This window comes from Macaca nemestrina, chromosome 3 (assembly GCF_043159975.1).
Source record: "Macaca nemestrina isolate mMacNem1 chromosome 3, mMacNem.hap1, whole genome shotgun sequence".
In the NCBI taxonomy this organism is placed as follows: Eukaryota; Metazoa; Chordata; class Mammalia; order Primates; family Cercopithecidae; genus Macaca; species Macaca nemestrina.
The window spans coordinates 107,511,895-107,530,771 of NC_092127.1; positions in this window are offsets into that span (position 1 = coordinate 107,511,895).

The window sequence follows — 18,877 nt, forward strand, 5'->3', positions numbered from 1 at the left end:
ATTACGCAAGAACTGTCTTAGCGAAAGGCTTCTTGAGGGGAAAGCTGCAACTCTGTGAGATGATTTCACAGAACACAAAGAAGTTTCTCAGAATGCTTCCTTCTCTTTGTTATCGGAGGATATTTCCTTTGGCCCTATAGTCTTCAAAGGGATCCGAAATATCTGTTCTCAGAATCCAGAGAAATAAGGCTAGCAAAGAGATCCACGAAATACAGATGTAACTCTGTGAGATGAATTAACAGAACACTAAGCAGTTTCTCAGAAAGCTTTTTTCCAGATTTCATCTGAGGATATTTCCTTTTTCACCATAGCCCTCTATGGGCTTCCAAATATCACTTTGCCAATTCCACAAGAACTGTCTTAGCGAAAGGCATCTTGAGGGGAAAGCTGTAACTCTGTGAGATGATTTCACAGAACACAAAGAAGTTTCTCAGAAAGCTTCTTTCTTTTTGTTATGGGAGGATAATTTCTTTGGCCCTATAGTCTTCAAAGGGATCCGGAATATCTGTTCTCAGATTCCACAGAAATAAGTCTAGCAAAGAGATCCACGAAATACGGATGTAACTCTGTGAGATGAATTAAAAGAACACTAAGCAGTTTCTCATAAAGCTTCTTTCCAGATTTCATCCGAGGATATTTCCTTTTTCACCATAGCCCTCTATGGGCTTCCAAATATCACTTTGCCAATTCCACAAGAACTGTCTTAGCGAAAGGCTTCTTGAGGGGAAAGCTGTAACTCTGTGAGATGATTTCACAAAACACAAAGAAGTTTCTCAGAAAGCTTCTTTCTCTTTGTTATCGGAGGATATTTCCTTTGGCCCTATAGTCTTCAAAGGGATCCGAAATATCTGTTCTCAGATTCCACAGAAATAAGGCTAGCAAAGAGATCCACGAAATACAGATGTAACTCTGTGAGATGAATTAACAGAACACTAAGCAGTTTCTCAGAAAGCTTCTTTCCAGATTTCATCTGAGGATATTTCCTTTTTCACCATAGCCCTCTAAGGGCTTCAAAATATCACTTTTCCAATTCCACAAGAACTGTCTTAGCGAAAGGTTTCTTTAGGGGAGAGCTGTAATTCTGTGAGATGATTTCACAGAACACAAAGAAGTTTCTCAGAAAGCTTCTTTCCAGATTTCATCTGAGAATATTTCCTTTTTCACCATAGCCCTCTATGGGCTTCCCAATATCACTTGGCCAATTCCACAAGAACTGTCTTAGCGAAAGGCTTCTTGAGGGGAAAGCTGTAACTCTGTGAGATGATTTCACAGAACACAAAGAAGTTTCTCAGAAAGCTTCTTTCTCTTTGTTATCGGAGGATATTTCCTTTGGCCCTATAATCTTCAAAGGGATCCGAAATATCTGCTCTCAGATTCCACAGAAATAAGGCTAGCAAAGAGATCCACGAAATACAGATGTAACTCTGTGAGATGAATTAACAGAACACTAAGCAGTTTCTCAGAAAGCTTCTTTCCAGATTTGATCTGAGGATATTTCCTTTTTCAACATAGCCCTCTATGGGCTTCAAAATGTCACTCTGCCAATTCCACAAGAACTGTCTTAGCGAAAGGCTTCTTGATGGGAAAGCTTAACTCTGTGAGATGATTTCACAGAACGCAAAGAAGTTTCTCAGAAAGCTTCTTTCTCTTTGTTATCGGAGGATATTTCCTTTGGCCCTATAGTCTTCAAAGGGATCCGAAATATCTGTTCTCAGATTCCACAGAAATAAGGCGAGCAAAGAGATCCACGAAATACAGATGTAACTCCGTGAGACGAATTAACAGAACACTAAGCAGTTTCTCAGAAAGCTTCTTTCCAGATTTCATCTGGGGATATTTCCCTTTTCACCATAGCCCTCTATGGGCTTCCAAATATCACTTTGCCAATTCCACAAGAACTGTCTTAGTGAAAGGCTTCTTGAGGCGAAAGCTGTAACTCTGTGAGATGATTTCACAGAACACAAAGAAGTTTCTCAGAAAGCTTCTTTCTCTTTGTTATCGGAGGATATTTCCTTTGGCCCTATAGTCTTCAAAGGGATCCGGAATATCTCTTCTCAGATTCCACAGAAATAAGGCTAGCAAAGAGATCCACGAAATACAGATGTAACTCTGTGAGATGAATTAACAGAACACTAAGCAGTTTCTCAGAAAGCTTCTTTGCAGATTTCATCAGAGGATATTTCCTTTTTCACCGTAGCCCTCTAAGGGCTTCCAAATATCACTTTGCCAATTCCACAAGAACTGTCTTAGCGAAAGGATTCTTGAGGGGAAAGCTGTAACTCTGTGAGATGATTTCCCAGAACACAAAGAAGTTTCTCAGAAACCTTCTTTCTCTTTGTTATCGGAGGATATTTCCTTTGGCCCTATAGTCTTCAAAGGGATCCGAAATATCTGTTCTCAGATTCCAGAGAAATAAGGCTAGCAAAGAGATCCACGAAATACAGATGTAACTCTGTGAGATGAATTAACAGAACACTAATCGGTTTCTCAGAAAGCTTCTTTCCAGATTTCATCTGAGGATAATTCCTTTTTCACCATAGCCCTCTATGGGCTTCCAAATATCACTTTTCCAATTCCACAAGAACTGTCTTAGCGAAAGGCTTCTTGAGGGGAAAGCTGTAACTCTGTGAGATGATTTCACAGAACACAAAGAAGTTTCTCAGGAAGCTTCTTTCTCTTTGTTATCGGAGGATATTTCCTTTGGCCCTATACTCTTCAAAGGGATCCGAAATATCTGTTCTCAGATTCCACAGAAATAAGGCTAGCAAAGAGATCCACGAAATACAGATGTAACTCTGTGAGATGAATTAACAGAACACTAAGCAGTTTCTCAGAGCTTCTTTCCAGATTTCATCTGAGGATATTTCCTTTTTCACCATAGCCCTCTATGGGCTTCCAAATATCACTTTGCCAATTACGCAAGAACTATCTTAGCGAAAGGCTTCTTGAGGGGAAAGCTGCAACTCTGTGAGATGATTTCACAGAACACAAAGAAGTTTCTCAGAATGCTTCCTTCTCTTTGTTATCGGAGGATATTTCCTTTGGCCCTATAGTCTTCAAAGGGATCCGAAATATCTGTTCTCAGAATCCAGAGAAATAAGGCTAGCAAAGAGATCCACGAAATACAGATGTAACTCTGTGAGATGAATTAACAGAACACTAAGCAGTTTCTCAGAAAGCTTCTTTCCAGATTTCATCTGAGGATATTTCCTTTTTCACCATAGCCCTCTATGGGCTTCCAAATATCACTTTGCCAATTCCACAAGAACTGTCTTAGCGAAAGGCATCTTGAGGGGAAAGCTGTAACTCTGTGAGATGATTTCACAGAACACAAAGAAGTTTCTCAGAAAGCTTCTTTCTCTTTGTTATGGGAGGATAATTTCTTTGGCCCTATAGTCTTCAAAGGGATCCGGAATATCTGTTCTCAGATTCCACAGAAATAAGTCTAGCAAAGAGATCCACGAAATACGGATGTAACTCTGTGAGATGAATTAAAAGAACACTAAGCAGTTTCTCATAAAGCTTCTTTCCAGATTTCATCCGAGGATATTTCCTTTTTCACCATAGCCCTCTATGGGCTTCCAAATATCACTTTGCCAATTCCACAAGAACTGTCTTAGCGAAAGGCTTCTTGAGGGGAAAGCTGTAACTCTGTGAGATGATTTCACAAAACACAAAGAAGTTTCTCAGAAAGCTTCTTTCTCTTTGTTATCGGAGGATATTTCCTTTGGCCCTATAGTCTTCAAAGGGATCCGAAATATCTGTTCTTAGATTCCACAGAAATAAGGCTAGCAAAGAGATCCACGAAATACAGATGTAACTCTGTGAGATGAATTAACAGAACACTAAGCAGTTTCTCAGAAAGCTTCTTTCCAGATTTCATCTGAGGATATTTCCTTTTTCACCATAGCCCTCTAAGGGCTTCAAAATATCACTTTTCCAATTCCACAAGAACTGTCTTAGCGAAAGGTTTCTTTAGGGGAGAGCTGTAATTCTGTGAGATGATTTCACAGAACACAAAGAAGTTTCTCAGAAAGCTTCTTTCCAGATTTCATCTGAGGATATTTCCTTTTTCACCATAGCCCTCTATGGGCTTCCCAATATCACTTTGCCAATTCCACAAGAACTGTCTTAGCGAAAGGCTTCTTGAGGGGAAAGCTGTAACTCTGTGAGATGATTTCACAGAACACAAAGAAGTTTCTCAGAAAGCTTCTTTCTCTTTGTTATCGGAGGATATTTCCTTTGGCCCTATAATCTTCAAAGGGATCCGAAATATCTGCTCTCAGATTCCACAGAAATAAGGCTAGCAAAGAGATCCACGAAATACAGATGTAACTCTGTGAGATGAATTAACAGAACACTAAGCAGTTTCTCAGAAAGCTTCTTTCCAGATTTGATCTGAGGATATTTCCTTTTTCAACATAGCCCTCTATGGGCTTCAAAATGTCACTCTGCCAATTCCACAAGAACTGTCTTAGCGAAAGGCTTCTTGATGGGAAAGCTTAACTCTGTGAGATGATTTCACAGAACGCAAAGAAGTTTCTCAGAAAGCTTCTTTCTCTTTGTTATCGGAGGATATTTCCTTTGGCCCTATAGTCTTCAAAGGGATCCGAAATATCTGTTCTCAGATTCCACAGAAATAAGGCGAGCAAAGAGATCCACGAAATACAGATGTAACTCCGTGAGACGAATTAACAGAACACTAAGCAGTTTCTCAGAAAGCTTCTTTCCAGATTTCATCTGGGGATATTTCCCTTTTCACCATAGCCCTCTATGGGCTTCCAAATATCACTTTGCCAATTCCACAAGAACTGTCTTAGTGAAAGGCTTCTTGAGGCGAAAGCTGTAACTCTGTGAGATGATTTCACAGAACACAAAGAAGTTTCTCAGAAAGCTTCTTTCTCTTTGTTATCGGAGGATATTTCCTTTGGCCCTATAGTCTTCAAAGGGATCCGGAATATCTCTTCTCAGATTCCACAGAAATAAGGCTAGCAAAGAGATCCACGAAATACAGATGTAACTCTGTGAGATGAATTAACAGAACACTAAGCAGTTTCTCAGAAAGCTTCTTTGCAGATTTCATCAGAGGATATTTCCTTTTTCACCGTAGCCCTCTAAGGGCTTCCAAATATCACTTTGCCAATTCCACAAGAACTGTCTTAGCGAAAGGATTCTTGAGGGGAAAGCTGTAACTCTGTGAGATGATTTCCCAGAACACAAAGAAGTTTCTCAGAAACCTTCTTTCTCTTTGTTATCGGAGGATATTTCCTTTGGCCCTATAGTCTTCAAAGGGATCCGAAATATCTGTTCTCAGATTCCACAGAAATAAGGCTAGCAAAGAGATCCACGAAATACAGATGTAACTCTGTGAGATGAATTAACAGAACACTAATCGGTTTCTCAGAAAGCTTCTTTCCAGATTTCATCTGAGGATATTTCCTTTTTCACCATAGCCCTCTATGGGCTTCCAAATATCACTTAGCCAATTCCACAAGAACTGTCTTAGCGAAACACTTCTTGAGGGGTAAGCTGTAACTCTGTGAGATGATTTCACAGAACACAAAGAAGTTTCTCAGAAAGCTTCTTTCTCTTTGTGATCGGAGGATATTTCCTTTGGCCCTATAGTCTTCAAAGGGATCCGAAATATCTGTTCTCAGATTCCAGAGAAATAAGGCTAGCAAAGAGATCCACGAAATACAGATGTAACTCTGTGAGATGATTTCACAGAACACAAAGAAGTTTCTCAGAAAGCTTCTTTCTCTTTGTTATCGGAGGATATTTCCTTTGGCCGTATAGTCTTCACAGGGATCCGGAATATCTGTTCTCAGATTCCACAGAAATAAGGCTGGAAAAGAGATCCACGAAATACAGATATAACTCTGTGAGATGAATTAACAGAACACTAAGCAGTTTCTCAGAAAGCTTCTTTCCAGATTTCATCTGAGGATATTTCCTTATTCACCATAGCCCTCTATGGGCTTCCAAATATCACTTTGCCAATTCCACAAGAACTGTCCTAGCGAAAGGCTTCTTGAGGGGAAAGCTGTAACTCTGTGAGACGATTTCACAGAACACAAAGAAGTTTCTCAGAAAGCTTCTTTCTCTTTGTTATCGGAGGATAATTCCTTTGGCCCTACAGTCTTCAAAGGGATCCGGAATATCTGTTCTCAGATTCCACAGAAATAAGGCTAGCAAAGACCTCCACGAAATACAGATGTAACTCTGTGAGATGAATTAACAGAACACTAAGCAGTTTCTCAGAAAGCTTCTTTCCAGATTTCATCTGAGGATAATTCCTTTTTCACCATAGCCCTCTATGGGCTTCCAAATATCACTTTTCCAATTCCACAAGAACTGTCTTAGCGAAAGGCTTCTTGAGGGTAAAGCTGTAACTCTGTGAGATGATTTCACAGAACACAAAGAAGTTTCTCAGGAAGCTTCTTTCTCTTTGTTATCGGAGGATATTTCCTTTGGCCCTATACTCTTCAAAGGGATCCGAAATATCTGTTCTCAGATTCCACAGAAATAAGGCTAGCAAAGAGATCCACGAAATACAGATGTAACTCTGTGAGATGAATTAACAGAACACTAAGCAGTTTCTCAGAAAAGTTCTTTCCAGATTTCATCTGAGGATATTTCCTTTTTCACCATAGCCCTCTAAGGGCTTCCAAATATCACTTTGCCAATTCCAGAAGAACTGACTTAGCAAAAGGCTTCTTTAGGGGAAAGCTGTAACTCTGTGAGATGATTTCACAGAACACAAAGAAGTTTCTCAGAAACCTTCTTTCTCTTTGTTATCGGAGGATATTTCCTTTGGCCCTATAGTCTTCAAAGGGATCCGAAATATCTGTTCTCAGATTCCACAGAAATAAGGCGAGCAAAGAGATCCACGAAATACAAATGTAACTCTGTGAGATGAATTAACAGAACACTAAGCAGTTTCTCAGAAAGCTTCTTTCCAGATTTCATCTGAGGATATTTCCTTTTTCACCATAGCCCTCTAAGGGCTTCCAAATATCACTTTTCCAATTCCACAAGAACTGTCTTAGCGAAAGGCTTCTTGAGGGGAAAGCTGTAACTCTGTGAGATGATTTCAGAGAACACAAAGAAGTTTCTCGGAAAGCTTCTTTCTCTTTGTTATCGGAGGATATTTCCTTTGGCCCTATAGTCTTCAAAGGGATCCGAAATATCTGTTCTTAGATTCCACAGAAATAAGGCGAGCAAAGAGATCCACGAAATACAGCTGTAACTCTGTGAGATGAATTAACAGAACACTAAGCAGTTTCTCAGAAAGCTTCTTTCCAGATTTCATCTGAGGATATTTCCTTTTTCACCATAGCCCTCTAAGGGCTTCCAAATATCACTTTTCCAATTCCACAAGAACTGTCTTGGCGAAAGGCTTCTTGAGGGGAAAGCTGTAACTCTGTGAGATGATTTCACAGAACACAAAGAAGTTTCTCAGAAAGCTTCTTTCTCCTTGTTATCGGAGGATATTTACCTTGGCCCTATATTCTTCAAAGGGATCCGAAATATCTGTTCTCAGATTCCACAGAAATAAGGCTAGCAAAGAGATCCACGAAATACAGCTGTAACTCTGTGAGATGAATTAACAGAACACTAAGCGGTTTCTCAGAATGCTTCTTTCCATATTTCATCTGAAGATATTTTCTTTTTCACCATAGCCCTCTATGGGCGTCCAAACATCACTTTGCCAATTCCACAAGAACTGTCTTAGCGAAAGGCTTCTTGAGGGGAAAGCTGTAACCCTGTGAGATGATTTCACAGAACACAAAGAAGTTTCTCAGAAAGCTTCTTTCTCTTTGTTATCGGAGGATATTTCCTTTGGCCCTATAGTCTTCAAAGGGATCCGGAATATCTGTTCTCAGATTCCACAGAAGTAAGGCTAGCAAAGAGATCCACGAAATACAGATGTAACTCTGTGAGATGAATTAACAGAACACTAAGCGGTTTCTCAGAAAGCTTCTTTCCAGATTTCATCTGAGGATATTTCCTTTTTCACCATAGCCCTCTATGGGCTTCCAAATATCACTTGGCCAATTCCACAAGAAGTGTCTTAGCGAAAGGCTTCTTGAGGGGAAAGCTTTAACTCTGTGAGACGATTTCACAGAACACAAAGAAGTTTCTCAGAAAGCTTCTTTCTCTTTGTTATCGGAGGATATTTCCTTTGGCCCTATACTCTTCAAAGGGATCCGAAATATCTGTTCTCAGATTCCAGAGAAATAAGGCTAGCAAAGAGATCCACGAAATACAGATGTAACTCTGTGAGATGAATTAACAGAACACTAAGCAGTTTCACAGAAAGCTTCTTTCCAGATTTCATCTGAGGATATTTCCTTTTTCACCAGAGCCCTCTATGGGCTTCCGAATATCACTTTGCCAATTCCATAAGAATTCTCTTAGTGAAAGTCTTGTTGAGGGGAAAGCTGTAACTCTGTGAGATGATTTCACAGAACACAAAGAAGTTTCTCAGAAAGCTTCTTTCTCTTTGTTATCGGAGGATATTTCCTTTGGCCCTATAGTCTTCAAAGGGATCCGAAATATCTGTTCTCAGATTCCACAGAAATAAGGCTAGCAAAGAGATCCACGAAATACAGATGTAACTCTGTGAGATGAATTAACAGAACACTAAGCAGTTTCTCAGAAAGCTTCTTTCCAGATTTCATCTGAGGATATTTCCTTTTTCACCATAGCCCTCTATGGGCTTCCAAATATCACTTTGCCAATTCCACAAGAACTGTCTTAGCGAAAGGCTTCTTGAGGGGAAAGCTGTAACTCTGTGAGATGATTTCACAGAACACAAAGAAGTTTCTCAGAAAGCTTCTTTCTCTTTGTTATCGGAGGATATTTCCATTGTTCCTCTACTCTTCAAAGGGATCCGAAATATCTGTTCTCAGATACGACAGAAATAAGGCTAGCAAAGAGATCCACGAAATACAGATGTCACTCTCTGAGATGAATTAACAGAACACTAAGCAGTTTCTCAGAAAGCTTCTTTCCAGATTTCATCTGAGGATATTTCCTTATTCACCATAGCCCTCTATGGGCTTCCAAATATCACTTTGCCAATTCCACAAGAACTGTCCTAGCGAAAGGCTTCTTGAGGGGAAAGCTGTAACTCTGTGAGACGATTTCACAGAACACAAAGAAGTTTCTCAGAAAGCTTCTTTCTCTTTGTTATCGGAGGATAATTCCTTTGGCCCTACAGTCTTCAAAGGGATCCGGAATATCTGTTCTCAGATTCCACAGAAATAAGGCTAGCAAAGACCTCCACGAAATACAGATGTAACTCTGTGAGATGAATTAACAGAACACTAAGCAGTTTCTCAGAAAGCTTCTTTCCAGATTTCATCTGAGGATAATTCCTTTTTCACCATAGCCCTCTATGGGCTTCCAAATATCACTTTTCCAATTCCACAAGAACTGTCTTAGCGAAAGGCTTCTTGAGGGGAAAGCTGTAACTCTGTGAGATGATTTCACAGAACACAAAGAAGTTTCTCAGGAAGCTTCTTTCTCTTTGTTATCGGAGGATATTTCCTTTGGCCCTATACTCTTCAAAGGGATCCGAAATATCTGTTCTCAGATTCCACAGAAATAAGGCTAGCAAAGAGATCCACGAAATACAGATGTAACTCTGTGAGATGAATTAACAGAACACTAAGCAGTTTCTCAGAAAAGTTCTTTCCAGATTTCATCTGAGGATATTTCCTTTTTCACCATAGCCCTCTAAGGGCTTCCAAATATCACTTTGCCAATTCCAGAAGAACTGACTTAGCAAAAGGCTTCTTTAGGGGAAAGCTGTAACTCTGTGAGATGATTTCACAGAACACAAAGAAGTTTCTCAGAAACCTTCTTTCTCTTTGTTATCGGAGGATATTTCCTTTGGCCCTATTGTCTTCAAAGGGATCCGAAATATCTGTTCTCAGATTCCACAGAAATAAGGCGAGCAAAGAGATCCACGAAATACAAATGTAACTCTGTGAGATGAATTAACAGAACACTAAGCAGTTTCTCAGAAAGCTTCTTTCCAGATTTCATCTGAGGATATTTCCTTTTTCACCATAGCCCTCTAAGGGCTTCCAAATATCACTTTTCCAATTCCACAAGAACTGTCTTAGCGAAAGGCTTCTTGAGGGGAAAGCTGTAACTCTGTGAGATGATTTCAGAGAACACAAAGAAGTTTCTCGGAAAGCTTCTTTCTCTTTGTTATCGGAGGATATTTCCTTTGGCCCTATAGTCTTCAAAGGGATCCGAAATATCTGTTCTTAGATTCCACAGAAATAAGGCGAGCAAAGAGATCCACGAAATACAAATGTAACTCTGTGAGATGAATTAACAGAACACTAAGCAGTTTCTCAGAAAGCTTCTTTCCAGATTTCATCTGAGGATATTTCCTTTTTCACCATAGCCCTCTAAGGGCTTCCAAATATCACTTTTCCAATTCCACAAGAACTGTCTTAGCGAAAGGCTTCTTGAGGGGAAAGCTGTAACTCTGTGAGATGATTTCACAGAACACAAAGAAGTTTCTCAGAAAGCTTCTTTCTCCTTGTTATCGGAGGATATTTACCTTGGCCCTATATTCTTCAAAGGGATCCGAAATATCTGTTCTCAGATTCCACAGAAATAAGGCTAGCAAAGAGATCCACGAAATACAGCTGTAACTCTGTGAGATGAATTAACAGAACACTAAGCGGTTTCTCAGAATGCTTCTTTCCATATTTCATCTGAAGATATTTTCTTTTTCACCATAGCCCTCTATGGGCGTCCAAACATCACTTTGCCAATTCCACAAGAACTGTCTTAGCGAAAGGCTTCTTGAGGGGAAAGCTGTAACCCTGTGAGATGATTTCACAGAACACAAAGAAGTTTCTCAGAAAGCTTCTTTCTCTTTGTTATCGGAGGATATTTCCTTTGGCCCTATAGTCTTCAAAGGGATCCGGAATATCTGTTCTCAGATTCCACAGAAGTAAGGCTAGCAAAGAGATCCACGAAATACAGATGTAACTCTGTGAGATGAATTAACAGAACACTAAGCGGTTTCTCAGAAAGCTTCTTTCCAGATTTCATCTGAGGATATTTCCTTTTTCACCATAGCCCTCTATGGGCTTCCAAATATCACTTGGCCAATTCCACAAGAAGTGTCTTAGCGAAAGGCTTCTTGAGGGGAAAGCTTTAACTCTGTGAGACGATTTCACAGAACACAAAGAAGTTTCTCAGAAAGCTTCTTTCTCTTTGTTATCGGAGGATATTTCCTTTGGCCCTATACTCTTCAAAGGGATCCGAAATATCTGTTCTCAGATTCCAGAGAAATAAGGCTAGCAAAGAGATCCACGAAATACAGATGTAACTCTGTGAGATGAATTAACAGAACACTAAGCAGTTTCACAGAAAGCTTCTTTCCAGATTTCATCTGAGGATATTTCCTTTTTCACCAGAGCCCTCTATGGGCTTCCGAATATCACTTTGCCAATTCCATAAGAATTCTCTTAGTGAAAGTCTTGTTGAGGGGAAAGCTGTAACTCTGTGAGATGATTTCACAGAACACAAAGAAGTTTCTCAGAAAGCTTCTTTCTCTTTGTTATCGGAGGATATTTCCTTTGGCCCTATAGTCTTCAAAGGGATCCGAAATATCTGTTCTCAGATTCCACAGAAATAAGGCTAGCAAAGAGATCCACGAAATACAGATGTAACTCTGTGAGATGAATTAACAGAACACTAAGCAGTTTCTCAGAAAGCTTCTTTCCAGATTTCATCTGAGGATATTTCCTTTTTCACCATAGCCCTCTATGGGCTTCCAAATATCACTTTGCCAATTCCACAAGAACTGTCTTAGCGAAAGGCTTCTTGAGGGGAAAGCTGTAACTCTGTGAGATGATTTCACAGAACACAAAGAAGTTTCTCAGAAAGCTTCTTTCTCTTTGTTATCGGAGGATATTTCCATTGTTCCTCTACTCTTCAAAGGGATCCGAAATATCTGTTCTCAGATACGACAGAAATAAGGCTAGCAAAGAGATCCACGAAATACAGATGTCACTCTCTGAGATGAATTAACAGAACACTAAGCAGTTTCTCAGAAAGCTTCTTTCCAGATTTCATCTTAGGATATTTCCTTTTTCACCATAGCCCTCTATGGGCTTCCAAATATCACTTTGCCAATTCCACAAGAACTGTCTTAGCGAAAGGCTTCTTGAGGGGAAAGCTGTAACTCTGTGAGATGATTTCACAGAACACAAAGAAGTTTCTCAGAAAGCTTCTTTCTCTTTGTTATCGGAGGATATTTCCATTGGCCCTATAGTCTTCAAAGGGATCCGAAATATCTGTTCTCAGATACCACAGAAATAAGGCTAGCAAAGAGATCCACGAAATACAGATGTAACTCTCTGAGATGAATTAACAGAACACTAAGCAGTTTCTCAGAAAGCTTCTTTCCAGATTTCATCTGAGGATATTTCCTTTTTCACCAGAGCCCTCTATGGGCTTCCAAATATCACTTTGCCAATTCCACAAGAACTGTCTTAGCGAAAGGCTTCTTGAGGGGAAAGCTGTAACTCTGTCAGATGATTTCACAGAACACAAAGAAGTTTCTCAGAAAGCTTCTTTCTCTTTGTGATCGGAGGATATTTCCTTTGGCCCTATAGTCTTCAAAGGGATCCAAAATATCTGTTCTCAGATTCCACAGAAATAAGGGGAGCAAAGAGATCCACGAAATACAGATGTAACTCTGTGAGATGAATTAACAGAACACTAAGCAGTTTCTCAGAAAGCTTCTGTCCAGATTTCATCTGAGGATATTTCCTTTTTCACCATACCCCTCTAAGGGCTTCCAAATATCACTTTGCCAATTCCACAAGAACTGTCTTAGCGAAAGTCTTCTTGAGGGGAAAGCTGTAACTCTGTGAGATGGTTTCACATAACACAAAGAAGTTTCTCAGAAAGCTTCTTTCTCTTTGTTATCGGTGGATATTTCCTTTGGCCCTGTAGTCTTCAAAGGGATCCGAAATGTCTGTTCTCAAATTCCAGAGAAATAAGGCTAGCAAAGAGATCCACGAAATACAAATGTAACTCTGTGAGATGAAGTAACAGAACACTAAGCGGTTTCTCAGAAAGCTTCTTTCCAGATTTCATCTGAGGATATTTCCTATTTCAACATAGCCCTCTATGGGCTTCCAAATGTCACTCTGCCAATTCCACAAGAACTGTCTTAGCGAAAGGCTTCTTAAGGGGAAAACTGTAACTCTGTGAGATGATTTCACAGAACACAAAGAAGTTTGTCAGAAAGCTTCTTTCTCTTTGTTATTAGAGGATATTTCCTTTGGCCCTATAGTCTTCAAAGGGATCCGAAATATCTGTTCTCAGATTCCACAGAAATAAGGCTAGCAAGGAGATCCACGAAATACAGATGTAACTCTGTGAGATGAATTAACAGAACACTAAGCAGTTTCTCAGAAAGCCTCTTTCCAGATTTCCTCTGAGGATATTTCCTTTTTCACCATAACCCTCTAGGGGCTTCCAAATATCACTTTGCCAATTCCACAAGAACTGTCTTAGCGAAAGGCTTCTTGAGGGGAAAGCTGTAACTCTGTGAGATGATTTCACAGAAAACAAAGAAGTTTCTCAGAAAGCTTCTTTCTCTTTGTTATCGGAGGATATTTCTTTTGGCCCTATAGTCTTCAAAGGGATCCGAAATATCTGTTCTCAGATTCCAGAGAAATAAGGCGAGCAAAGAGATCCACGAAATACAGATGTAACTCTGTGAGATGAATTAACAGAACACTAAGCAGTTTCTCCGAAAGCCTCTTTCCAGATTTCATCTGAGGATATTTCCTTTATCATGATAGCCCTCTATGTGCTTCCAAATATCACTTTTCCAATTCCACAAGAACTGTCTTAGCGAAAGGCTTCTTGAGGGGAAAGCTGTAACTCTGTCAGATGATTTCAGAGAACACAAAGAAGTTTCTCAGAAAGCTTCTTTCTCTTTGTGATCGGAGGATATTTCCTTTGGCCTTATACTCTTCAAAGGGATCTGAAATATCTGTTCTCAGATTCCACAGAAATAAGGCGAGCAAAGAGATCCACGAAATACAGATGTAACTCTGTGAGATGAATTAACAGAACACTAAGCAGTTTCTCAGAAAGCTTCTTTCCAGATTTGATCTGAGGATATTTCCTTTTTCAACATAGCCCTCTATGGGCTTCCAAATATCACTTTGCCAATTCCACAAGAACTGTCTTAGCGAAAGGCTTCTTGAGGGGAAAGCTGTAACTCTGTGATATGATTTCACAGAACACAAAGAAGTTTCTCAGGAGGTTTCTTTCTCTTTGTTATCGGAGGATATTTCCTTTGGCCCTATAGTCTTCAAAGGGATCCGAAATATCTGTTCTAAGATTCCAGAGAAATAAGGCTAGCAAAGAGATCCACGAAATACAGATGTAACTCTGTGAGATGAATTAACAGAACACTAAACAGTTTCTCAGAAAAGTTCTTTCCAGATTTCATCAGAGGATATTTCCTTTTTCACCATAGACCTATATGGGCTTCCAAATATCACTTTGCCAATTCCAGAAGAACTGTCTTAGCGAAAGGCTTCTTGAAGGGAAAGCTGTAACTCTGTGAGATGATTTCACAGAACACAAAGAAGTTTCTAAGAAAGCTTCTTTCTCTTTGTTATCGGAGGATATTTCCTTTGGCCCTATAATCTTCAAAGGGATCCGAAATATCTGTTCTCAGATTCCACGGAAATAAGGCGAGCAAAGAGATCCACGAAATACAAATGTAACTCTGTGAGATGAATTAACAGAACACTAAGCAGTTTCTCAGAAAGCTTCTTTCCAGATTTCATCTGAGGATATTTCCTTTTTCACCATAGCCCTCTATGGGCTTCAAAATGTCACTCTGCCAATTCCACAAGAACTGTCTTAGGGAATGGCTTCTTGAGGGGAGAGCTGTAACTCTGTGAGATGATTTCACAGAACAGAAGAAGTTTCTCAGAAAGCTTCTTTCTCTTTGTTATCGGAGGATATTTCCTTTGGCCCTATAGTCTTCAAAGGGATCCGAAATATCTGTTCTCAGATTCCACAGAAATAAGGCGAGCAAAGAGATCCACGAAATACAGATGTAACTCCGTGAGATGAATTAACAGAACACTAAGCAGTTTCTCAAAAAGATTCTTTCCAGATTTCATCTGAGGATATTTCCTTTTTCACCATAGCCTTCTATGGGCTTCCAAATATCACTTTGCCAATTCCACAAAAACTGTCTTAGTGAAAGGCTTCTTGAGGGGAAAGCTGTAACTCTGTGAGATGATTTCACAGAACACAAAGAAGTTTCTCAGAAAGATTCTTTCTCTTTGTTATCGGAGGATATTTCCTTTGGCCCTATAGTCTTCAAAGGGATCCGAAATATCTGTTCTCAGATTCCACAGAAATAAGGCGAGCAAAGAGATCCACGAAATACAGCTGTAACTCTGTGAGATGAATTAACAGAACACTAAGCGGTTTCTCAGAATGCTTCTTTCCATATTTCATCTGAAGATATTTTCTTTTTCACCATAGCCCTCTATGGGCGTCCAAATATCACTTTGCCAATTCCACAAGAACTGTCTTAGCGAAAGGCTTCTTGAGGGGAAAGCTGTAACCCTGTGAGATGATTTCACAGAACACAAAGAAGTTTCTCAGAAAGCTTCTTTCTCTTTGTTATCGGAGGATATTTCCTTTGGCCCTATAGTCTTCAAAGGGATCCGGAATATCTGTTCTCAGATTCCACAGATGTAAGGCTAGCAAAGAGATCCACGAAATACAGATGTAACTCTGTGAGATGAATTAACAGAACACTAAGCAGCTTCTCAGAAAGCTTCTTTCCAGATTTCATCTGAGGATATTTCCTTTTTCATCGTAGCCCTCTATGGGCTTCCAAATATCACTTTGCCAATTCCACAAGAACTGCCTTAGCGAAAGGCTTCTTGAGGGGAAAGCTGTAACTCTGTGAGATGATTTCACAGAACACAAAGAAGTTTCTCAGAAAGCTTCTTTCTCTTTGTTATCGGAGGATATTTCCTTTGACCCTATAGTCTTCAAAGGGATCCGAAATATCTGTTCTCAGATTCCACAGAAATAATGCTAGCAAAGAGATCCACGAAATACAGATGTAGCTCTGTGAGATGAATTAACAAAACACTAAGCAGTTTCTAAGAAAACTTCTTTCCAGATTTCATCTGAGGATATTTCCTTTTTCACCATAGCCCTCTATGGGCTTCCAAATATCACTTGGCCAATTCCACAAGAACTGTCTTAGCGAAAGGCTTCTTGAGGGGAAAGCTTTAACTCTGTGAGACGATTTCACAGAACACAAAGAAGTTTCTCAGAAAGCTTCTTTCTCTTTGTTATCGGAGGATATTTCCTTTGGCCCTATACTCTTCAAAGGGATCCGAAATATCTGTTCTCAGATTCCAGAGAAATAAGGGTAGCAAAGAGATCCACGAAATACAGATGTAACTCTGTGAGATGAATTAACAGAACACTAAGCAGTTTCACAGAAAGCTTCTTTCCAGATTTCATCTGAGGATATTTCCTTTTTCACCAGAGCCCTCTATGGGCTTCCGAATATCACTTTGCCAATTCCATAAGAATTCTCTTAGCGAAAGTCTTGTTTAGGGGAAAGCTGTAACTCTGTGAGATGATTTCACAGAACACAAAGAAGTTTCTCAGAAAGCTTCTTTCTCTTTGTTATCGGAGGATATTTCCTTTGGCCCTATAGTCTTCAAAGGGATCCGAAATATCTGTTCTCAGATTCCACAGAAATAAGGCTAGCAAAGAGATCCACGAAATACAGATGTAACTCTGTGAGATGAATTAACAGAACACAAAGCAGTTTCTCAGAAAGCTTCTTTCCAGATTTCATCTGAGGATATTTCCTTTTTCACCATAGCCCTCTATGGGCTTCCAAATATCACTTTGCCAATTCCACAAGAACTGTCTTAGCGAAAGGCTTCTTGAGGGGAAAGCTGTAACTCTGTGCGATGATTTCACAGAACACAAAGAAGTTTCTCAGAAAGCTTCTTTCTCTTTGTTATCGGAGGATATTTCCATTGGCCCTATAGTCTTCAAAGGGATCCGAAATATCTGTTCTCAGATACGACAGAAATAAGGCTAGCAAAGAGATCCACGAAATACAGATGTAACTCTCTGAGATGAATTAACAGAACACTAAGCAGTTTCTCAGAAAGCTTCTTTCCAGATTTCATCTGAGGATATTTCCTTTTTCACCATAGCCCTCTAGGGGTTCCAAATGTCACTTTGCCAATTCCACAAGAACTGTCTTAGCGAAAGGCTTCTTGAGGGGAATGCTGTAACTCTGTGAGATTATTTCACAAAACACAAAAAAGTTTCTCAGAAAGCTTCTTTCTCTTTGTGATCGGAGGATATTTCCTTTGGCCCTATAGTCTTCAAAGGGATCCGAAATATCTGTTCTCAGATTCCACAGAAATAAGGCTAGCAGAGAGATCCACGAAATACAGATGTAACTCTGTGAGATGAATTAACAGAACACTAAGCAGTTTCTCAGAAAGCTTCTTTCCAGATTTCATCTGAGGATATTTCCTTTTTCACCTTAGCCCTCTAAGGGCTACCAAATATCACTTTACCAATTCCACAAGAACTGTCTTAGCGAAAGGCTTTTTGAGGGGAAAGCTGTAACTCTGTGAGATGATTTAACAGAACACAAAGAAGTTTCTCAGAAACCTTCTTTCTCTTTGTTATCGGAGGATAATTCCTTGGGCCCTAGAGTCTTCAAAGGGATCCGGAATATCTGTTCTCAGATTCCACAGAAATAAGGCTAGCAAAGAGATCCACGAAATACAGATGTAACTCTGTGAGATGAATTATCAGAACACTAAGCAGTTTCTCAGAAAGCTTCTTTCCAGATTTCATCTGAGGATATTTCCTTTTTCACCGTAGCCCTCTATGGGCTTCCAAATATCACTTTGCCAATTCCACAAGAACTGTCTTAGCGAAAGGCTTCTTGAGGGGAAAGCTGTAACTCTGTGAGATGATTTCACAGAACACAAAGAAGTTTCTCAGGAAGCTTCTTTCTCTTTGTTATCGGAGGATATTTCCTTTGGCCCTATAGTCTTGAAAGGGATCAGAAATATCTGTTCTAAGATTCCAGAGAAATAAGGCTAGCAAAGAGATCCACGAAATACAGATGTAACTCTGTGAGATGAATTAACAGAACACTAAACAGATTCTCAGAAAAGTTCTTTCAGATTTCATCAGAGGATATTTCCTATTTCACCATAGCCCTATATGGGCTTCCAAATATCACTTTGCCAATTCCAGAAGAACTGTCTTAGCGAAAGGCTTCTTGAAGGGAAAGCTGTAACTCTGTGAGATGATTTCACAGAACACAAACAAGTTTCTAAGAAAGCTTCTTTCTCTTTGTTATCGGAGGATATTTCCTTTGGCCCTATAATCTTCAAAGAGATCCGAAATATTTGTTCTCAGATGCCACAGAAATAAGGCGAGCAAAGAGATCCACGAAATACAAATGTAACTCTGTGAGATGAATTAACAGAACACTAAGCAGTTTCTCAGAAAGCTTCTTTCCAGATTTCATCTGAGGATATTTCCTTTTTCACCATAGCCCTCTATGGGCTTCAAAATGTCACTCTGCCAATTCCACAAGAACTGTCTTAGCGAAAGGCTTCTTGAGGGGAAAGCTGTAACTCTGTGAGATGATTTCACAGAACAGAAGAAGTTTCTCAGAAAGCTTTCTCTTTGTTATCGGAGGATATTTCCTTTGGCCCTATAGTCTTCAAAGGGATCCGAAATATCTGTTCTCAGATTCCACAGAAATAAGGCGAGC